Raw genomic sequence first — 24,706 nt, 5'->3', positions numbered from 1 at the left:
CGGGACTTTGTGTACTTGCAAGCTTCGGATGCACGTGCTTCGTTCTATCTTAGTTTTGGACCAGCGTGTTATGAGGTATGTGTTTGTTTTTCAAATGCAAGGAACATGCAAGATAGTGTTTAACAATAAAAGCACAGTGTTGTACCGTGTTATGCAAGTACACATGTTTGTTCTAGGGTACACATGGGATTTTTTACTCCAAGAACTTTACGGATACACACACACAAGAGTTAGTCATGGACTTGTACCATGCAAGACATAGACCTAATATATCCAAGGTACTCATAGACTTTCTGAGGTCTATTTGGGAAGTTAGACTTCCAAGGTGACGAGTCACAAAGTACAGATTGATAATCTTTTCTAGAAGATCGGTTCTTCTCTTGTTTGGGAAGAGACTCCTATTGTGTTCCACTTGGTTCAGGCTTCAGTAGTAGGTTCTGGGTTTTTCTAGTTTTGTGGTTTTTTCCAGACCAGATTTATAGAGGACATCAAGATGAAAGCATGGCAGTCAAATGGAAGATACTTTTGGTTTCGGGATAACTCTTTAGGACAGTGGTTGCTTACCACTCGTACTGGTAGCATTGTCAGGTTCGAGTTACCCAGTTGATCCATTTGCTCCAAATTAGGCTTTTGTGACTAGGAATTGACGCTCATGTCATGTTACTTGAGCAAGTCGATCTCTTAGTCGGATTGTCCTTGAGACTATTGGTTTCGACAAATAGAGGGTATTTTTCTAGTGTTGCGAGTGTGACAACTTCTGCTTGAGTTCTTTTTCTTGAGCTCAAGAGTGAGCTCTTTTGAGGAAGGGGAGTATGACATGTGCACGCTAGGGGCACGCAGATTGGCGAGCCAGAGTGTGATATGTTGTGGGCGGACATATGTTTTTTGGTCCGCTATTGATAGTGTGTGCTTTTTGGGCATTCCTTCCCTATTTATTGGGGGGAGGGGTACCAGTTGGGCACACACCAACAGATGGAGCACAAGAGTGCAGAGCGCGTGGAGCGGGAGCACCATCGCACAGGAGGCCATCGTCCTTGGGGGACAACCCCGGGTGGTAGGAGACACCAGATGAGGACGATGGCAAGGCATTCACGAGGCATGACGCTCTAGCTCGTGGCTCGGTGGGGACGGCCAAGATTGTGAGCCTCGCTCACGGCTGTCATGGTTGGGTGGCGAGTATGCCTGCAACCAGATATGTTTCTTCCGCTTTGCCTCCTAGGGTTAGGGTTTGTTGCTTTGTCTTGCGTATCATGACTTGTATTGCAGGTTTCCTTCTCAAAGAGATCTCGGGTATTTGACACTCTCTCCATGGCTTGTTGACCCTCCCCCTAATATTGTGACCCATGGGTCTTGCTGCTTATGGCTATCTAGTGGATGTCCTATCAGATATCTTCATTGGGATCGTGATGAGTGGGAGTGGATTGATGCAGCCAATCCAATAAAGAGTCAGCCTTTTTTAAGCTACACTAGCCGTAATGCCAAGTTCCTCATATTTAGAGGACTCTTACACTCAGACCACAGTAGGAGAATTCTGATATTACCCCATTGCTTCAAAAGAGATTTTGGCATAGACTTTGGCATGCATATAGGAGGGCCAGATCTCCGACTTCTTTTCGTCATTCTTACATCGTGGCCTTCCCATTAATCAATGGAGGGTTATTTTTGGTGCAGATTCCTCATGCCCTAGATGCCCAGTAGCTTCTGAGACAGTACAACATTGGATATGGGGGTGTAGAGCTGCTCAAAGGATTTGGGGCTCTACAGCTCAGCTTATGAGCAGTTTGAGGAGAGTTACCATCTCTGTTACTTGGGGTGCTATAGCTTGGCTCACTCAGTCTGATCCACATATTTTTGAGGGCAGGGATTTGGACATGGCCATATGGATATACACATATTGATACGCAGAGGTGTGGACCAACATCACATGCTACTCGATATTCCTCATACACAGTATACACCACCTCTACAAAAAATTGATACCACTTGGGAGATCATTGCGACTATCACAGTTGGCAGATTTGGACGGCCAGATGCACAAAAGCTGTAGAGAGCATTCAGATATAGGACACTCAGGCATTTGTACTATATGGGGAGATATGGTTCACACTCTTATGGCCACATGGGCTCGTATATCGGGACCATCCAGATCTTCCCCAACAAAGCGCACTGTTTTTATGAGGGTGTGGGATAATGGGATCGTTTTTTTTCATCTCACAAGACTCTCTTGGTGCCCCAGATTGGTTGAGATCATCATACATTTTGGGATGATTATTCTTTGCTCTAGCTTCTAGCCGTGATTTTGTATGGTCTATTCATACTAAATAGAAGTGGCTTTTTTGCAAGCAAAATAAAAGAAGAAGTGATGTTTGCCAAAGATGCCGCATTACAAGCATCAATTGTGTACAACAAACCAACTTTGGCAATTCTTATGATTAAAATCACATATTAGCCCCCATTTCCATATTTTAAGTTGCGTAGGATGGATATGCTTTCTGCAGGTGTCTTTGAATCCCAATCTTTACTATTTTTCCATTTTCTCCATACAGATTTTATAAATCTCAGTTTTTCTGAAGCTGTCTTTGAATCCCAAGCTTTACTATTTCATCTAGGGAGAGGTGAATTTGGGCATGTTCCTGGATTCATCTAGGGAGAGGTGAATCCAGGAGCATGCCTCTCCCAAATCCCCTCTATCCTGCTGCAAATCTCAGGATCCTAGATGAGGCTATATCGAGTCCAGATACTCGAATGTTTGTCCTACCTCCAGGAGTCATCCCGGGAGAAAATAACCAGTGCGTGATCAGAGAAAATAGTGCCAGCGAAAAATACCAATCAGGCCATCATGACCACAAGCCCACTCATCTACATAGAACCGATCTAATCTAGATAGGTTGGGACCAGTACTCCTCCTTTCGGATCTGGAGAAACACATATTCCTGGGGCTGCGTTCAAACTCGGGAAGATGCCAGGGGTTTTCCCCTCAAAGCCGAAATCAACTCCTCCCAAGCCAAGTACCCTATAACACATATTGTAGCCATGCCACCTCCAAGTCTGTCCTCTGTCGACTCTAGCATTTAAAAATCCCCACCCATGCACCAAAAGTCAGCCTGTGTGGCAGGGACTAACAAACTAAACTGTAGAAGGTGGCCCTACTTACTGCAACATTCGGTGTGTATACATTCACGAAGCCCACATAGTCCTCTCCAATCCCGATGGTCACCCACTGAGCTCGTCCAATGACAATGGTGCCTAAGTCGACCACTGCCGGCAACAGCAGCCCACTCTTTTGGCCCGTAGGGGCCAAAAGAGTGGGACCAGAAGGTAGTGGGGAGAGTTGTGGAGGGGGGGGGGGTGCCACGGCTAGCTATAGAGGGTCAACAAGCCTCTCAAAATATTGAAAGCCTAGAGAGGGATCTCGACGAGGTAACGGTCTCCAAAAGGGGGGGGCGGAGGCGAGTTCCTCCAAGGTATTGAAGGGGGTCCATGACTGTCCAGGATTGCTGACATAAATGCTCGTAATGGTCCAGGAACATGCCCAAATTCACCTTTTAGGAACGTGCATGTTATATACTCATGGTAGTCAATCCACAAGACTATATAACTATCAACTCCTTTACGCATAGTATGGACTAGATACTACGACATCCCCACTAACGTCATCAGTGCCCAATAGTGGGTGTAGAACATTGTATCAAGATATGCTCTCACACACGCACTCCACACACACACACACACACACACTTTTTTTTGGTAATATCCAGTGCAGTATATTTATATGCTCATAAATTTACAAGATGGGGAGTCTCCGAAGCGGAGAGTATCCCAAATGTCAGAAACATAAAGAGAAAAGCTCTAAACAAGAAGCATCCATATCACCCTCATGGCAGGCATCATATAAGGATTGCCGCAATGAGGCTCTGAAGGATTCATATGACTGGTGATTCTGCCGAGTATGCCAAATTATGCTCACTCCAAATTGTCCAAAGAGCCCAATATCTCACCCAAGAGAGAAATAGTGAGTATTGGGACAAGGACCGCATATATCTGCCAAAAAGCCAGAAATGTTTCCCAAATCTGTGACTCGGGAAACGGAGCCGAAGAAAATCTGAAATTCTCCTGAGGAGGATCCTGGAACAAGGGCAGTGCCAAAGCAGATGAAGAACAGTCTCTGAGGGAGCCTGACATCTTAGACATGTGGAAGGTGCAATGTGACGTTTAGCAAGTATGACCCCCACTGACAATGTGCCTGTCAAACATCTCCAAAGAAAAAGTCTTTGTTTCAATGGCATTTTACACTTCCACAACATCCGGAGATTCTTCCGTCACCATGAGAGGGGCTTCCTTATATGCCACAGAGAATTAGCATGTTGATGAATCCATGGGGCAGGCTGAAGAAGCCTGTAGGCTTTGATGGAGGTTAAGGTAGGAAGGGGAATAGGATGAATGCATGTAGTAGATGGCTGCAATTGCCAATCCATAAGCCTGTCTGTGTCAGCCACGGGTGGAATAGGTAAAAAGGGATGCAATAAATCAGCAATTTTCTTCCATATCAACCTATGATGCATTCCCAATGCATAGGAAGCAGTGGCCCGGGGAAAGGATAAGACATATCCCCGATCATCTACCACATCATGTATGTACCTAATTCCCAATTTCATAAGATTGTATGCCCGAACAGGTTCCTGTAAAGCAAGTGGAGTGTCAAAGATGGCACTCCAATGAATACTTTCTTTCCTCATCGAGTTTGTCTCCAAGCAATTATCAGGAGCCCATTTGACCTTAGAGAGAACTTGTTTCCAGTCAAGTATGAGGGCAGTAGAGAAAGGACAACCTGTTATCCTCCCTACAAATTTCCCAATCACAACCTCCCAATGATCCGTAATCCAATGACCATAAGCACAAGTCCTCATGTTGACACACATGGATGCTAACATACAAGTCCATGGCTGCTGTTGACGGAAGAAAGTATGCAACATTGTAGCCTTCCTTGCAAGTACATGATATTTTATATTGAGGACATTAAGTCCACCATGCATCCTTGGGGAGCACACCATTTCCATCTTCATCAGTCTCAATGCTTTCACAGCAGTTTTTGTCTTCCATAATATCTCCATAGCTTGAGACATAAAAGCTGAAATATCCCTGGAGGACCAATGCAGCAAGGGCAAATAGAACTGGCCATAGGACATCACAATGGATTGTACTATTCTAAGCCTGACATGAAGAGGCCAAGTAGAAATCTTCCAGTATTCCAGTTTATGTTGAAGTCTTTGGAAAATCCATTTTAACTGCTGCTTTCTGGTGATATGCCATCCTATGGGATATCCCAAATGCCTGACTATATCTCTGGAATGCACCACCTGACCCGGCCAAAGAATAGAATGCCAGTCACATTGTTTCAGGGGGAGTAATTTAGATTTGTCAAAATTGACATGCAATCCCGCTGCTAACCCATATAAAGAAAGAGTGGCCATAAGCATGCGAAGTTCCTGAGGAGAATTCTGTGGCATGAAGAAGGAATCATCAGCATATGCTTGTGCCAAAAAAGATGTAGCCCCTGGGATTTTGAGACCAGTCATCTGTCCTGTGTTTGTAAGATGATCAAGATAAATCAAAAGAGGATGGATCGCAATGGCATAGAAGAGAGCACTAAGAGGGCAGCCCTGTCTAACTGATCAACCCAATATCCATGACCGAGACAGATGGCGCCCAAGAATGCACTGAGCAGTAGAGCCAGAATAAAGCCAGTAAACAGCATTTGCCATCTTGGGACCAAAGCCCAACTTTGTCATGATCTGAGAGATGAAATCCCATTGAACATTGTCAAATGCCTTAGCAATATCCACCTGCAATATAAGCACATCTTGATGCGAATACTTAGCATATTCAATTGCAGTCAAGGCATTGGATATATTGTCATGGATTTGTCTTCGCGGCACAAAACCATACTGATGAGGATGAAGTCCTGCATGCAGTATCCTGTGAAGCCTATGTACAATCATTTTGGCAATAAGTTTGTAAAGTACAAGCATCAAAGTAATAGGCCTCCAATCTGATATATGATCACACAGATGTTTTTTGGGGACAAGCTTGACTATACCATGCTTCCAAGAGTGCGGCAACTGATTTTCTTGCCAGGCCACATTGATCATTCGCAAAAGGACCTCTTTCAAATCATCCCAAAAAGAAATATAAAATTCCACTGTAAGGCCATCCCAGCCAGGGGACTTGTATTTGCTGAGGTGGAACAACGCATTATCAAGTTCTATGTCAGTAAAAGGCCTCTCCAAGGTAAGAGCATCATCCATTTCAACTATTCCAGAAACATATTGAAGAAATTCAGTCCTGGCATCAGTCACTTGATTTGAAGGGGAACCAGGAGCAGAAAACAATTTCTAGAAATAATTGTGGCATCCGTCTTGGAGATCAGAGAAAGAGTGAGTCCAAGAGCCATCTAGTTTCCTAACCCTTAGACATGAATTTTTATTTCGAGTAGCATGCAAGCCCTAGAAAAAGGATTTTGAAGAGCAGACCTTATCCATGAGGGGCTTCATTCTTGCCCTAATCTGCCATTTGTGCAATGTCCTCTGATCATTAACAGTAAGTTTAAATTGTGCTTGTGAAAGGGAATCCTTTTTTGAATCAGAGAGTGGCCTCGACTGAGAAAATTCAGTCAAATGTTGTGCTGTCCTTTTTGCCCATTTAACCTCATTCCTCCATTTTGTCATATGCCATTTGCCATACTCCCTAATGACATTCTGAATACGAGAGACGAAGCTGTCCCAAGCATAATTCATGTCCTCCTGGGCATGAACTGGCAAAGGATGAATGGCAAATCTGATCATTTGCTGAAAGTTGTGATGTTGGAAATAAGCCCGATTAACATGCAATAATCTACTGGAGAGAAATGGCAAATCATCTAGAGGCATGCCAAGCTGCAAATTCATCCACCATGGAGCATGATCTGACAAGCCCAATGAGAAATCTATAAGGAGGTGAGGGCTAAAATCTGCAAATTGTTGTGGATAAAACAAATACCATCTGTCAAGCCTTGCCCGATACGTAGTAAGTGCATTATGATGAAAAGTATATCCAGGGATTGACCCTTGGAGAAGTACCCATAAATCTTCAGCATGCACAGAAAGAAGCATGTCATCCCATTTGTGCCTTTCCAATGATAGCATATGAGATCGTGAACTGGTATTATCTCTAGGCAGAGGGGAATTATTAAACTCCCCACAGATGAATGCATTGGATCTCCATGGATATCTGCATAAAGAATCCCACAACGAAGCCCTCATGGCAGAGGTCTGGGAGGCATAGACTGATGCAAACTCAAAAATATCACCATTAACATTGCATTGTATTACTATCCATCTGCCACTATTGTCATTGAAGGCCAACTGAGGCTGCAACTCATGTCTAACCAGTATGCATACACCTGAATAGGTAGCAGTACCAGCATAATATATATCATAGCCGTGCAAAAAACCATGTTGTCCAGCCATGGAGTGTTGATTATCCTCTTGCAAACAAACAATATCTGGCTGCATTTTATGTACATAAATCCATAATAGCCTCCACTTTGAGACATTGCAGAGGCTCTGTACATTGTATGTAAAGCACTTAAGTGTTTGAAGCATGAAAAGGTATGTACAGCAGAGTGTGAGGATAAGAACCAGACATTAGAGAGGCTAGGCCTCTGCCTGCATAGGCTGCATGCCTTCATTGCCCATGAAAGACATAGCATTTTCCTCTTCTTCTGAATCACATATGGGGATGCCCTTCTTCAGTACGCCCACCCAATTTTGAAGGATAGGAGTAGAGGCTGAAGTAGAAGTTTGTCCTGGTGAGGGAGAAGAAGCATCCCATTGACGAGATTGAAGGGGGCGTTGCTTCAATACAACCACCTTCTTGGGTTGTTTAAAACCGTCCTGATCAATCCCCACAGTTTCCTTCATCTTCTCTTTCCCTTTATCTTTTCCTTTTCCTGCAAGTGCGGGCACCTGATTGACTGATTTTGCATTCTTTGCTCCATTTGTATTTGCTGTCTTGACTTGCAAATTCTCATTCTTTTCCCGTGTCTAGGGTGGCAAGGCATTTGGAGGGGGCTGATGCAGAACCATTGAGCATTCAGAGGCTAGATGCCCAAACTTGTGACAGGCAAAACAAGCACCTGCAAACACACCCCACTTCAATTCAAAATACTTTTTGCCCAATTGCACTCCCTCAACTTCCACCGCAATAGAAGGAGGGGTAGGTATGTCAGTGTCCCAGAGAATGCAGAACCTGTTACGATTTCCCATGGGGTGTGGTGGACAAATGACCTGTCCCAAGGAAGCAGCCAGGCCAGGCAACTCTTCACGCATATAGTCCGGGAAGTTTGCAACCTCAACCCATAAAGGGCAGTGATGCCGTATAAGACTTTGATAGTCCTTGTTTGGGGACCAGGGCATAGCATGTACCATTTGCCTCCCATAAAACAGGGGAGAGAACTCAAGAAGCCTCTGCTTGCATGAAGCATCTGATAAATGCACCTCATAAAAGCCTCTGGAAGCAAAATACACTCCCTCTACAAAGCATCCTCCAAGGATGGACTTAATCCACTGCGCGACATCGCTGGCCGCAGGGATTCTTCCTGGAAAGAATATTATAACCGCAGTTTGAGACAACTTTCTGAGAGGGTTTACCAGGGACGGCAACTTCAATTTGTAGGTGACCTCTCGAATCTGTTTGCCCCATTCCTGTCGTGACTGCTGAAAGTCATCCTTAAGGGTATCAAACACATACTGAGCTTCCAACGTAAATGCATCAAAAACATCTAAAGCTGAAGCCATTGATAGAACCACGGAAAGGGAAAGGCTGTGAAAAAGAACAGGCAGATATTGACAGAAGGAGGCTGTGAGGTTACGAAGGCAAGAAGGAAAGTGGAATAGAACAGTAATGCAGAAAAGGTGCAGGAAGGCGGTAGAAAAAAACTGCAAAAGGATACTATAGAGTTGTGGGAAAAGTAGGGCGGGGAAAGGCTGAATCGTGCAACAGGGGGCATGAGGCAGGACAGTCCCGGCGATAAAAACACATACACACCGACCCTTACACACTTTTTTTTTTTTGTAAAACCAGTTGAAATTGCATTATATCATAAATGTACAAAAGGGTTTGAAATTGCATGAGGCAATCCTTCTTTGAGCCAATTTCACTCCCACTGGAAAAATACCGACAATGCATCTCCAGAGAAAGAGTCTCTGTTTCAATGGCATTTTCAACTTCCATATCAATGTCAGTTTTGCTTTCCACCAAGCTAAAGACTTATCCAGATGCCAAAGAGAATTAGCATGTTGAGCAATCCATGGAGGAGGTAATATCAATCGATAAGCCTGTATAGAAGTCAATAGATGCAAAGATTGAGAGGATAATCTTGAACTTGAAGACTGAAGATGCCAATCTTGAAGCCTGTCTCTTACATCCAATGTTGGAATCGGAATGAAAGGGTGTAAGAGATCTTTAATAGCTTTCCATATAGATCTATGATGCATCCCAAGATTGTATTGTTGACATGCTGCCGGAAAAGAAAGAATTTGCCCTCTAGTATCCACTACGTCATCAATGAACCGGATGCCCAATTTCATAAGATTGTAAGCTCTGATTGGTTGTTGTACAGCAAGGGGAGAGTAAAAAACAGCACTCCAATGTATGCTTTCCATTCGAAGCGAGGAAGCTATAGAAGCAGGATGGGGAGACCATTTGATGCGAGAGAGCACTTTCTTCCAATCCTGAATCAAGGAAGTAGAAAATGGACAACCAGGGATTTTACCTTGAAATTTGCCAAGCACTACTTCCGATGGATCAACCAACCAACGACCATAAGCATTTGTGCACATCCGACCACACAAAATTGCCAACATGATAGACCAAGGTTGCTCTTGTTGAAAAAAGGTTTTGAGCATAGTGATCTTTCTTGCCAGCACATGAAATTTGATGTTTATAATATTCAAACCACCATGCATTTTTGGCGAGCAAAGCATGTCCATTTTGAGCAACCTTAAAGCTTTTTTATGAAGCTTAGTTTTCCAAAAAATCTCCATGGCTTGAGACATAAAAGAAGAAAGATCTCGAGATGACCAATGTAAGAGAGGAAGGTAGAATTGGACATAAGCCAGAACAATGGACTGAACAATTCGAAGCCGTACATGTAATGGCCAAGTAGAGATCTTCCAATATTCTAATTTGTCCCTAATTTTGTTTAGCACCCAAGATATTTGTTGTTTATTTCTGATTTTCCAGCCAATGGGATAGCCCAAGTGTCTTACTATGCTTTCCGGATAAATAATCTGGCCGGGCCACAGGATAGCATGCCAGTCACAATGCTTGAGAGGTAAGAGTTTTGATTTCTGAAAATTAATTTTTAAACCAGCTGCCAACCCAAAATCTGAAAGAGTACCCATCAATAGACGAAGCTCCAAAGGACTGTTCTTTGGCATGAAGAATGAATCATCTGCATAAGCCTGTGCAATGAAAGGCCGTGAACCAGAAATCTGAAGCCCCTCTAACTATCTAGTATCAACCAGATGATCCATGTAAAGAAGCAAACGATGCGAAGCAATATCATAGAACAGAGCACTGAGAGGGCATCCCTGTCGAACTGATCGTTCTAGAGTCCAAGACTCAGACAAATGTTTCCCTATAAAGCATTGAGCAGTGGAATCTGAGTAAAGCCAATATATGACATTAACTAGCTTTGGCCCAAAACCAAGTTTAGACATGATTTGAGAAACATAATCCCACTGCACCGTATCAAATGCCTTTGCCACATCCACCTGCATGACCAAGACATCTTGAGCAGAGTATTTTGCATATTCCATTGCAATGAGAGTATTGGAGATATTATCATGTATATGCCTTCTTGGAACAAAACCATATTGCCTGGGATGAAGTCCATCATGAAGGATATCCTTTATCCGGTGTACCAACATTTTAGCAATAAGTTTATATATAACAGGCATCAAAGTCATAGGCCTCCAGTCATCCATTGTCTCACACAGAGGTTTTTTGGGCAGAAGCTTAACCAGACCATGCTTCCAAGCTGAGGGAAGATGTTGATGCTGCCAGGCTACATTAACAAGCTTTAAGATTGGACCCTTCAATTCAGCCCAGAAGGCTACAAAAAATTCAACCGTCAAACCATCCCAACCTGGGGATTTATGTTTACCCAAATGCTTGAGGGCTTCATCCAATTCTGTATCTGAAAAGGACATTTCCAGCATTGAAGCTTTTTGCAAAGAAACAATAGGAGAAACAAGCTCAATAAATCTGCTCCGAGCCAATGCAGCCTGAGATGTAGAAGAAGATGGCAGAGAAAAAACAAGCCGAAAATGATCCAGACATTGTTTTTCTAGCTGCGATAAAGTCTGGGTCCAGAGACCATCCGGTTGCCTGACTCTCATGATAGATTGACTTTGTCTGTACGTGTGTAAGTTTCGAAAGAAAGATTTCGAGGAGCAGCCCTTATCTAGCATAGGTTTAACTCTAGCCCTTGTCTGCCATTTGGAAAGCTTGCGTTTATCATTAGCATCAATTATGGAAGAAGCACAAGACAATGAATTCTGTTCAGAAGCAGAAAGAGACCTTTGATGGCTAATCTGTACCAAGGACTGCTTGTATGATTTTGCCCACTGGATATGCTGTCTGGTTTCTGCCATGTACCATCTTCCATATTCCTTAATGACATTTTGAATACGATGTACAAAAGAGTTCCAAGCAAAATCCAGATCCTCCTGAGCATGAGATAACAATGGCTTACAAGCCAATCTGATCATTTGCTGGAATTTTTCATGAGAAAGATATAATTGATTAACCTGCAAATGTCTGACTAAAGAGAGCTGAATATCATCCAGAGGCATACCAAAAGAAAGGTTGAGCCAGAGTGGAGTATGATCAGATAGTTGTTGAGAATAATCAATCCACATTTGACATGTATAATCATCATATTGCTGAGCATGAATGAGATACCATCTATCAAGCCTGGCCCAATATTCTGTAAAAGCATTATGATGATATGTGAATCCCAAAACCAAAGGGTGAGTTGCTGTCCATAAATCTGCAGTATGAAGAGAAGAAGTCATATGTTCCCATCGCTGGATTTCAGAGGGAAGCATATGGGATTTATGTGTGGTATTGTCCTTCCAGTGAGGAGAATTATTAAAATCACCACAAAGTAGAGCATTTGAAGACCAAGGATATTGGTTTATGGAGTCCCACATTTGAGCTCTGGAAGCTGAAATTTGAGAGGCATACAAGGAGCCTATTTCAAAAATCTCTCCATTGATCATGCATTGGATAATCATCCATCGACCACAAAGATCATTATATGCTACACAGGGCTGCAGATCATGTCTGGCTAAAATGCACAGCCCAGAGAATTGTCCAAATCCTGCATAAAATATATCATAGCCTGAAAAGAACCCATGCTGGCCAGCAAAAGAATGCTGATTATGCTCTTGCAAACACACAACATCTGGATGAGTATTATTTATATAATGCCATAGGAGCCTCCATTTATGCTGATTGCAGAGGCCCTGTATATTATAAGAAAAACATTTAAGAGAAGTACGCATGAAAATATGTATAAGAGATGAGCAGTCCTCAAAGAGAAAGGGAGGCATCAAGCCTCTGCCATTGCCACAGGGTCTTGCTGACCCTCAGAATCCAATTCCCTGACTAAATCATCTTCTTCACAAAGTGGAATACCCTTCTTAACTGCATTGACTCATGCCTTTGAGATGGGGCTGTCCGAAGAGGTAGAAGGTTGACCAGGAGATGGAGCAGAAGCATCCCAATTGCGAGATTGGAGAGGTCTTTGTTTGAGAGGCACCGTCTTCTTTGCATTCTGCCAACCCTCGTGAGAAGATGAATTATTTTCCACTAGCTTGCTTTTTCCTTTATCCTTGTTTTGGGCTAAATTGGCTTGGTTCCTTGTATGAACTGAAGGCTTTGCTCCTTTAGCTTGAGTCTTTTCCACATAAGTCTTTTGACCTCCTTTATTAGATGGCGGAGGAATGGCAGCTGGAGGAGGCGGATGAAGGATTGAGGGACACTCTGAAGCTAGATGCCCGAACTTCTGACAAGAGAAACAAGCTCCAGCAAAAATGCCCCATTTCAAAGTGAAATATTTCTTTCCCAAATTAACACCCTCAATCTCAACTGCAATAGAAGAGGGGGTTGGTCTATCAGTATCCCATAAGATGCAAAAACGATTTTTGTTACCTGTGGGACAAGGGGGACAGATCACTTGTCCCAATGTCATCGCTAAGCCTGGAAGCTCTGTTCTCATGTAATCTGGGAAATCAACGACTTCAACCCATACAAGGCAGTGATGTTTGATGAGATTCTGATAATCCTTATTAGGAGACCAAGGCATGATGTGCACCATTTGACGACCAAAAAATAAAGGGGACATTTCCAGCATCTTTTGTTTTGTCAATGCATCCAAGAGATGAACTTCATAAAATCCTCTGGAGGCAAAATAGACTCCTTCTACATAGCATCCACCTAGGAGAGAATTCACCCATTGTCCCACATCATTAGCCGAGGGTATTTTACCTGGAAAAAAGATGATGACTGCAATTTGAGAGAGCTTCTTCAGAGGATGCACAAGAGAAGGCAACTTCATCTTGTAAGTGAGTTCCGGAGCAGGTAGTATCCATTCTCTTCTACTTTGTTGAAAATCCTCATTCAACATGTCAAACACATAGGAAGCATCTTCAGATGAAGGAGCTATGGGGGGCAGAGATTCCCTTGATTGTCTTTTAGGTTCAGGAGAAAGAGCTCTCTTGACATAATACTTGCTTGATTCTGCCATCGAGACTATTCGATTCGGCAGGAAGACACAGATCAGAAAAAAAAGGGGGACAGCGCTATTGGAATACAATCTTACAAGGAGGGGAAAAACAGAGGCCTGAAGCGACTTACACAGAAGGAAAAAAGTGACCTGTATAGCGAGGCACATACACACACGCACACACACACACACACTCCTATACACACACACAGGTCGCGGAAGAGAGGAAGAAGAGCAAATTGGCGATGAGAAAAAAGTGCAACTGGGAACCCTAAGAAGGTCGCGTAGATTACTGCAAGGCCGACACAGTCCAGGAATGAAGGCCGATACAGTCCGGGGACAAGCACCTCACCACACGTGCTCACCCAAAAGGGGCGAGTAGGTCGAGGGAGCAGGCGAGCAGGTCTTCGGCGGCCGAGGAGCGACAAAACACCCACTAACACAAACACACACACACACACACACACACCTCGACCCCTACACACACACACACACACACACACACACACACACATACACACACTTGGAAGCCGACAACTTGCAGGCAAGTGACGTGCAGAAATAAGAGGCCGGTGCTGCGAAGGCAGTGAAAAACGACCAACAGTTGGTGCTGCAGAGGCAGCAAAGGGGGCAGGGTGGCTGGCACTACAGGAGCAACAGACGACGACAGAAGCAGAAGATAGCAGGCGGCGCTGCGCAGGCTCCTCGCTTTCACATCACACACACACACACACACACACACACATAAGAGCATATATTCACACAAAGCTCTTCGTACTAATTTTCTGTCAAACCTCCGGAGATGCAAGGCAGGCTCAACCATAATGAAGCCTAGCACTAAGGGAAGTAGCAAATAGAAAGAATTAGTACAGCAAATAAGTAGTTGAAAGGGCAAATGCAACGCTAAAGATAGAAAGAATTAGAACAATATCAACGGGCCGCAACTCAGACGAGAACTTCACAATGTGAAATCTGCATGTTCGCTAATACGGCTGAATTATATACCTAGATGAATCCAGGAACATGCCTAATTTTGTAATTTTCCTAGATGAATCCAAGAACATGCCTCTCCCAAATCCCCTCTATCCTACTGCAAATCTCAGGATCCTAGTGCGTGATCAGAGAAAATAGTGCTAGTCAAAAATACCAATCATGCTATCATGACCACAAGCCCACTCATCTACATAGAACCGATCTAATCTGGATAGGTTGGGACCAGTACTCCTCCTTTCGGATCTGGAGAAACACAGATTCCTGGGGCTGCGTTCAAACTCGGGAAGATGCCAAGGGTTCTTTCCCCTCAGAGCCGAAATCAACTCCTCCCAAGCCGAGTACCCTGTAACAGATATTGTAGCCATGCCACCTCCAAGTCTGTCCTCAGTCGACTCTAGCATTTAAAAATCCCCACCCATACACCAAAAGTCAGCCTGTGTGGCAGGGACTAACAAACTAAGCTGTAGAAGGTGGCCCTACCTACTGCAACGTTCGGTGTGTATACATTCACGAAGCCCACATAGTCCTCTCCAATCCCGATGGTCACCCACTGAGCTCGTCTAGTGACAATGGTGCCTAAGTCGACCACTGCCGGTAACAGCATCCCACTCTTTTGGCCCGGAGGGGCCAAAAGAGTGGGACCAGAAGGTAGTGGGGAGAGTTGTGGGGGGGGTGCGGGGGGGAGGCTGCGAGGGCAGGCCCATGGCTAGCTATAGAGGGTCAACAAGCCTATCGAAATACTGAAAGCCTGGAGAGGGATCTCGACGAGGTAATGGTCTCCAGAAGGGGGGGCAGAGGCGGGTTCCTCCAAGGTATTGAGGGGGGCCCATGACCGTCCGGGATTGCTGACATAAATGCTCGTAATGGTTCTCTGACACAATCATATCCTCCTATATCCGGCCAGCCTAGCGTGCTGGTTAGCACAGATTTGCTCTGGAAGTCGGCCGAAGGTTTCACCTCAGGCCAATGGTCTGCCAGTCTCATTCAAGGTCGGGTCCTGGTGATCAAGTTCATAGGAGCCTGTGCCATGCCCACCCCCCTAGGGAAGGTCTGAGCTAGGGGCCCGCGAGGGGGACAATTGTAGGCTGCCTCTTGGACTATCAAGGACAGGCTCTAGCAAGGGTCCCATCTGTCGACGGATGAAACATTGGCCTGGGAGGCCAGAGTACTCCACTCTCTGCAAAATAGGGTCCCCCCGCAGACTAGGGAAAATCTCAAAGTGAGGAAAGCACTCTGCTCCAACTCAAGAAGAACTGAAAACCCAACAAGAAGCCAAGAAGGGGTTGTGGTGTGCCATATGCCAATCTCTAGGACACACCGTCCAGGAATGCCCAAAGAGGAGGCACTGCTTCTTCTGCGAAAAGGGAGGACATGAAGATAAAGACTATGTCTAAAGTGACATGAGAGCCCAAAATCTTGTCCATTCAAAAAATGGAGCCCTTCTTGCTAGCCTCCTCTCATATCTGCAAAAGTTCTTGGAGAAATGTGTACCAGGTGTGAGGTGAAAAAAAGAAGAAAGAACCTGCCTCTATAGCCCTTCCACCTCGCAAACTTGGAAACACTACCACGAACGGGGCACCACCAGCCACCGGCTGGAACACTCTCTCAACATTCGCCACCCACCCACACCATAAGACAGCTCAAAACCATGAAGGACAGATGATCATTCAACAAAAAACATATACAGCATCAACCATGTACAAACTCAGCAAATACACCAAGACCAGGACTCTGGCCAGGATTTACTGCCAAGGGAATACACCCTTGCGTCTGACGACCAAGCCTCTGTTTCCCAGTCCCTGTAATCTCCAGAGGGCGCCCACACCAGCAACCCTTCTTCACTTTCTCTGTAGCTCGGCTATTCTCTGTCTCCAGCTGCTACCTGATTGTCGTAGGCGAGCCCCACTGTCTCCAGCCCACACATCAGCACCTCTTCTGCATCCAATCCACACAAAAACCCAAGGCTCCCTCTCCGGTCAGCATCCACGCACTGCCTGCAATCATCGCCCACACAAGACCAGCTACTCTCTCCAGAAGGCGCCCACACCAGCTAACCTTCGACTCAGCAGCTCCCACTCTCTCTGTGTCGTGACCAGCAGCTTCACCAACCACCAGAGCCTTGCACAATCCTCAGCACCACGAACTACTGCTCAACGTAGCATCACCATCCCTTGCATCCAGCCAAAGCCACATCATATTCACCATTTCCTAACAGCAGCCCTCCCTTGCTGCTCCAATCACCAACCCATACTATCACGATCACCCAAGAGACTTGCAGCCTCTTCTGTACTGTCACCAGCCCCTCTATAACCAACATACAAGGCCCACACCAGCCTCTGTATTTTTTCTTGGCAACCACCACTCTCTTCAGACTCTCTGCAGAATTGGCTGCGCTCCCTTCACACCATATGGCTGTAGCTGCACAACCACCAACCCTCTCTCTGCTACTAGGCAGTTATATGCCTCTGCTCCCCAGAGCCTTTGACGGTCACCCCTCATTGCTACACAGCAGCCGACCACCAGAGCCTTCTCTTAGCAGCTGCAGCGCCCGACTCCTCTGCGCTGTCTGCACTTGACGAGGGGAGGCCCCACTCACCTCTGCAGCCCTCTCTGTCACCTTCTACCTCCTAGGCGGCTCCTGTGCTCTGTCCCTTGGTTCGACCACCTGGGTGTTTCCGGCTTCGTGGCGACCTCTGCAGCAACACTGCCCTCGCACAAGGCGGCGCCTTACCTCTCCCGTTGTAGCGACTCCACCAGGCGTCCTCTGCCCTTATGCAGTCGTTGCCAACAGTCGTGCGCTCCTCTCTCACACCCGGCTCTTTGTCTACACAATAGGCCTCCCCCCGGGCACTTCCTCTACAGCAGGCACCTCCAGCTCTTGGACCCCGTCACCTTCTCGAAGCGGCTATCACGCTCGCCTTCTAGACAATGAGTTGGCAGCCCACCATACCTTCACGTAGCTTTTTTTAATTGGCCATGTTATATTATTTTTTATTTTTTTCAAAAAGCCTCAAAGCCACAAGTAATGGCCATCCACTAATGTTTAAAAACTCTCCTTCTCCTTATACTTTTTCCAGAAGATACGGCGCCCATAATTTCCAAATAAATGCGAGAGTTGCCTGCCGTCTTCATCAGCATCATTATCATCTCCAAACACTACCATTCCAGTCGTCGGTGCCCTGCATTTAGTATCCATCTGCACACCATACTGATGCAATAAAACTCCAGATCTCCAACGTTTTTCCGGAAAACAAAACACGTGCATAAACCAGCTCACAACCAAACCACTCGGCCTGTACACTTGCCAGGGCATTCAGGGCAAAATTTATTCGCACACCACACGCACCATATGTACACTGACCAAAAACACCTTTCAAATTTTAGCCTGACATACTTTGCCCAACCCCTAGCCTGCTGAATCATTTATGATCAGCAGAAAGCATATGACCACGTTTCCCTCCGTCAATCCTCTGAGCATCATACAGTGTAACCAACACATCTCTATTCCAGGTGATCAAAGAAACTCTATCATCCTCCACAGGCATAATTTTCCATCCCACTTCCCACAACATATCACCAGAACCTCTGGAGACAAAGCTTCTGACATACACACCATCCCGTCTCATCTCAAGCCCAAAATCCCTGATATGGTCAGCACCAATATCGGAGAACCAGTGCAGCAACTCCTGCTGAGGGTAAAAATTGATGAAAGCTTCATCAAGAAAAACCTGTTGTGCCATAACATTTTCTTGTCCATCCACATGAGAAGTATCACCATCAAAACCGGCCACTACAGGCAAAACAAACTCCCTTTCGAAAGGCACCATTGCCAAAGCATCCACCTCAGTTCCTGTATCCTCATCTTCATCAAGGCCACCAAGAAATTCATCCATTACAGCATCCATAGACTCATCTATAACAGCAGCATCATTCAAAGTCTTCTGGTGTTTCTCTTCCTTCATAGCCTCAATTCTGGTCATGGCTTTCTTAACATTAATACACATCTCGTCATCCAGCTCCAACTCAGGCTCATCATCCTGTAGACTGTCTATTTCCCACTCATCCCACACAGGTTCATTATCCAAAGACTTAAAAGCAAGCTCTTTCACATCACATGCATACCTTTGCTCATGACTCACTTGTACTTCCTCACATTCTTCATGTATGGTCTCTTCTTGTTCAGCAACCTCATCACCAAGCACTTCCTCATCAATAACCACAGCATCCATGTCTGCATCCTCCTCACTAGATGAAGTATCCTCTGTTCCCTCACTAGTAGTGGTGCTGGTCGTATCATCACTCGAATCAGCTTCACTTTCCTCTTCATTATTGACAGGCTTCTGGTTATCCATATTAAACTGCTTCTTATCCCCTCTCCTGTCATACAGAGTAATGACCCCTTTCCTCCAATCCTGAACAGCCTTCACCGCTCTCAGCCATGGTCTTCCCAAAATGATGGGAAATGCACCCATTCCTGCAGGCATAACATGACAATCCACAAGCACCTTAATATCAAAAGCTTGCAATTCCAATTCCTTGATCATACCTAAACATTTGACCTTCTGGTGATTGGCCAACCGAATACGAAAACCAGACGCTTCAGTAAAATTAAGACCAAGCCTCTCCATAGCTGCCAATGTGATCACACAAATCTGTGCTCCACCATCTATGTATGCCTCTCCCAGATTCTTCCCTTTATACCAAACATTCACCACAGGACATATATCAGGCAACTCCTGGACAGATAGAACAGTCACTATCCCTTTGGCAGGCTCCTTCTCTCTCGGATTCACAAGTCTTTTCCACTGACGCTTCAAATTGGGAGCTAACTCTATCAATTGCCCAAAAGTAATGTTAGTTTTCCTTCCAGCCATGTCCTCCTGCAAACTGTAACTATCCTGCCCACCCCCTAGTGGAAAATCAGTTACCTGAAACTTCCTACGAGACCTCCTCTTCTGCTTGACCTTCACATCTTCTCCTTCCTTTACTTTTCCTTTCTTCTTGCTGGGCCCTGCAGCATCCTTGCCTTCTCTTTCCTGTGGCATCCGTTTCCCCAAAGGCATCACATCAGCTTCTGCCTCCTTCGTCTTCTCAAGGGTGACCACATCTATCACCTTAGTTTTTCCCTTCTCTTCAGCTGTGATTCCACTGGGACCTGCTTGATCCCTGATATCAATACCATAATCATTTGACCTGTCAGGTAGCTGTGAAGGTAGTGGGTACATATCACCACCCATACGCTGAGGCTTATCACAATCTGTACTCAGATGACCAAGTTCACCACAGTTCCAGCATGTAGGAATGAAATGACGGCCCCTACCGCGACCACGTCCATACCCTGCTTGTCCATCTCTCCCTTCAGGATTATTACCTCGGCCTCTACCACGTCCACCACCTGTACTTCCCATTAAATTTAAGCTCAAATTCTTCATAAGATCAACCATCTGCTTCATATCCTGCCGCAATCCCTCATCTGAACCTGCAGGAACCATAGGTACCCCTTGACTAGCTTGTCGCACCATCTGTGGGCTTCATCCTCTCAATCACTGCACTCATGGGTGTAGCCTCCACTCTACGAATCTCCGGTTGTGCTACAACTGGAATCATCCTCAGCTGATTCATTCGTTGCAGCTTCTAGTCTTTTGACTTAGCAATTTCTACCGCATCCTCATAAGACCTGGGCTTCTTCAATTCCACTTTCCAACGAATACTCCTCTTAAGCCCGGCTACAAACTTATTTTTCTTCATCATATCAGGCGGCACCTGGTCTTCCCCTAAAGCCCTGCATAGAGTCTCCCAAAGCAAAGAAAATTTCTTCATATAATCATCTATTGATTCAAACTCACCTTGTGTCAGAGCTTGCACCTCATGCCAAACCTTGTCAGGGTCTTCTATCTTCTTGAACCTGTTGCTGAGTGCTGTCTTTAATCCATTCTCAGTCATCTCAATGCGTGGAACAGCAACCCTCAATGACTCCTCATAAGCCCTGTACCAGATCCTTGCATCCCCTTTCAAGCAAATGCTCAGTAGCCGCAACACCTGTACCTGCTCACTAATATGGTTGCTTATGCATGCAACCTCCATCCTTTCCAAGAAATCTGCCACATCCTCATTCGGACCACCATAAAACACTGGGTAAGACATCATCTTAACCCCAAAACTTCACTTCCAATCCCAAGCAAAACCAGAAACACCTTCCTTCAATCTCCTACTCTGGGGCATACACCCTCGTAAGAGAAATCCCTGAGCAATCCTCAGTGGGGGCACCAGAAGGATGTGAGGTGAAAAAAAGAAGAAAGAACCTGCCTCTATAGCCCTTCCACCTCGCAAACTTGGAAACACTACCACGAATGGGGCACCACCAGCCACCGGCTGGAACACTCTCTCAACATTCGCCACCCACCCACACCATAAGACAGCTCAAAACCATGAAGGACAGATGATCATTCAACAAAAAACATATACAGCATCAACCATGTACAAACTCAGCAAATACACCAAGACCAAGACTCTGGCCAGGATTTACTGCCAAGGGAATACACCCTTGCGTCTGACGACCAAGCCTCTGTTTCCCAGTCCCTGTAATCTCCAGAGGGCGCCCACACCAGCAACCCTTCTTCACTTTCTCTGTAGCTCGGCTATTCTCTGTCTCCAGCTGCTACCTGATTGTCGTAGGCGAGCCCCACTGTCTCCAGCCCACACATCAGCACCTCTTCTGCATCCAATCCACACAAAAACCCAAGGCTCCCTCTCCGGTCAGCATCCACGCACTGCCTGCAATCATCGCCCACACAAGACCAGCTACTCTCTCCAGAAGGCGTCCACACCAGCTAACCTTCGACTCAGCAGCTCCCACTCTCTGTGTGTCGTGACCAGCAGCTTCACCAACCACCAGAGCCTTGCACAATCCTCAGCACCACGAACTACTGCTCAACGTAGCATCACCATCCCTTGCATCCAGCCAAAGCCACATCATATTCACCATTTCCTAACAGCAGCCCTCCCTTGCTGCTCCAATCACCAACCCATACTATCACGATCACCCAAGAGACTTGCAGCCTCTTCTGTACTGTCACCAGCCCCTCTATAACCAATATACAAGGCCCACACCAGCCTCTGTATTTTTTCTTGGCAACCACCACTCTCTTCAAACTCTCTGCAGAATTGGCTACGCTCCCTTCACACCATATGGCTGTAGCTGCACAACCACAAACCCTCTCTCTGCTACTAGGCGGTTATATGCCTCTGCTCCCCAGAGCCTTTGACGGTCACCCCTCATTGCTACACAGCAGCCGACCACCAGAGCCTTCTCTTAGCAGCTGCAGCGCCCGACTCCTCTGCGCTGTCTGCACTTGACGAGGGGAGGCCCCACTCACCTCTGCAGCCCTCTCTGTCACCTTCTACCTCCTAGGCGGCTCCTGCGCTCTGTCCCTTGGTTCGACCACCTGGGTGTTTCCGACTTCGTGGCGACCTCTGCAGCAACACTGCCCTCGCACAAGGCGGCGCCTTACCTCTCCCGTTGTAGCGACTCCACCAGGCGTCCTCTGCCCTTATGCAGTCGTTGCCAACAGTCGTGCGCTCCTCTCTCACACCCGGCTCTTTGTCTACACAATAGGCCTCCCCCCGGGCACTTCCTCTACAGCAGGCACCTCCAGCTCTTGGACCGCGTTACCTTCTCGAAGCGGCTATCACGCTCGCCTTCTAGACAATGAGTTGGCAGCCCACCATACCTTCACGTAGCTTTTTTTAATTGGCCATGTTATATTATTTTTTATTTTTTTCAAAAAGCCTCAAAGCCACAAGTAATGGCCATCCACTAATGTTTAAAAACTCTCCTTCTCCTTATACTTTTTCCAGAAGATACGGCGCCCATAATTTCCAAATAAATGCAAGAGTTGCCTGCCGTCTTCATCAGCATCATTATCATCTCCAAACACTACCATTCCAGTCGTCGGTGCCCTGCATTTAGTATCCATCTGCACACCATACTGATGCAATAAAACTCCAGATCTCCAGCGTTTTTCCGGAAAACAAAACACGTGCATAAACCAGCTCACAACCAAACCACTCGGCCTGTACACTTGCCAGGGCATTCAAGGCAAAATTTATTCGCACACCACACGCACCATATGTACACTGACCAAAAACACCTTTCAAATTTTAGCCTGACACCAGGCAAACGCACATAAACTATGCAAGAAAAGTGTACCAGGCAAACGCACAAATAAACTATGCAAGAAATCTGGCACGCAAACGCTTAGATAAACTATGAAAGAAATCATGGGTGTCAATACAGTGCCATAGCTAGTGTTGGATGGTCTCATCAAAGCATGAACACCTTGGACATTGAGCAATAGTAATCTTTCTGTTTGCTAGTACTCCTGCAATCCATCTCCAGAAGAATACTCGTTGTTTTAGTTGCTTGCTTTTCCATACTTTCTGCAAAGTGTGTTTCCACCATTTTCCGACTTATTCATATATCAAACATGTTTGCATGCTCTGGAACCAAGGCTACGAAATGATCAATCTATAGACTCTCACTCTCGTGATTTGTGAGAAAGAAAATTTTACTGAAACAAGTGTTTCGTGTCCTTGTAGTATCCAATCTTCCAATCTATTGTGTTGAGGGTCATGTAACACATTCTCAAAGGGATACAATTGGGTTCTAATTTGCAGCCATGGATGTCTATAATGCCTTTTAAAAACCCATCTTCTTTGAGCATGTAGGAAAGATAAAACACGCCCTCAGTACATATTCCTTTAATAGACAAGAAATAAGATGGTCAAGGTGTTGTAAGCACCAACGGAGCAGCAAAAGGTCTACTCCGATGTGTATTTTTGTGCCTCAAAGAATTCCTATCTGTGGAGGCCTTCTAGACCAATGTAGATATTGGAGCACTTCTTTCTAGTCAGCAATCAATCTGCTTGTGTATGGGCATCCAGGAATCTTTCCATGCACATATCCAAATAATGTATTCCAATGTGTAGCTGCCATTTGCTAAATCAGCATGTTTGAAACTTTGTACGCATTGCTACTACCATAAGTGTCCAAGGTTGTTCTGTGCAAGAAAAGTGTGTAGCAATGCCGCTTTTCTTGCCAGTACATGATAATTAATATTAAGAACATTCAGTCCACCATGCATTTTGGGCGAACACACACACACACACACACACACACACACACAAAAAAAAAATGGTAGCTAGCTAGGTAAATCGCACTGCTTTGGATAGAAAAAATTAATACAAACTAGTTGGACAAAGGTTTAAAGAGAAATCTGCATGTTTGCTGATACGGCAAAAAGATATACCAATAATTTTTTTCCCCCCAAACTTAACAACAACAAAGTGCAATCTTAACTCCATGAGAGTCTACTCACAAAGCTTCAAATCTTCAACTCCATTATGCAGAGCACTGATTATGTCCTATGACATACCTCCTCGCCTCATCAACGCCCAAGAGTAGGTACCGGTTCATGCTTAGAGATATGTCACCTTAGTAGACAAAGCTTCATAGATAAACCATCAAATTGAGTCTGGGGTTGAAGGGCAGACTAAGCCATCATGAAGGCTAGCACTAAAGATAACACACACACACAGTAGCTGGTTGGGCAAATTGCACCGCTTTGGATAAAAAGAAGAAAACCAGCTGGCCGCAACTTGGACAAACACTTCATAATAAATCTGCATGCCAGCTTATACGGAAAAAGATACACTTATGGAAAGTTTAGGTTATTTCCTAGACTTAACAAAAACCAAAGTGCAATCCCAAGTCTATGAGAGTCTACTCACAAAGCTTCAAATCATCAACTCCATCATGCATAGCATAGACAAAATGCCAAGACATTAAACAAAACCCTGTACAAGACCCCGAGAAAGAGC

General features: G+C 45.3%; 1 protein-coding gene across 9 annotated transcripts in view; it reads right to left on the bottom strand.

The window, feature by feature from the left end:
* Nucleotides 1–24,706, bottom strand: part of LOC147624099 (uncharacterized) — a 144,392-nt gene that overhangs the window by 78,606 nt on the left and 41,080 nt on the right. The gene's annotated exons all lie outside the window — the stretch shown is intronic.

This window comes from Cibotium barometz, chromosome 26 (assembly GCF_041138505.1).
Source record: "Cibotium barometz isolate CiBa-2024 chromosome 26, ASM4113850v1, whole genome shotgun sequence".
Lineage (NCBI taxonomy): Eukaryota > Viridiplantae > Streptophyta > Polypodiopsida > Cyatheales > Cibotiaceae > Cibotium > Cibotium barometz.
Note: the sequence above shows the minus strand (reverse complement) of the source record. Positions and strands in the feature narration are given on the sequence as shown.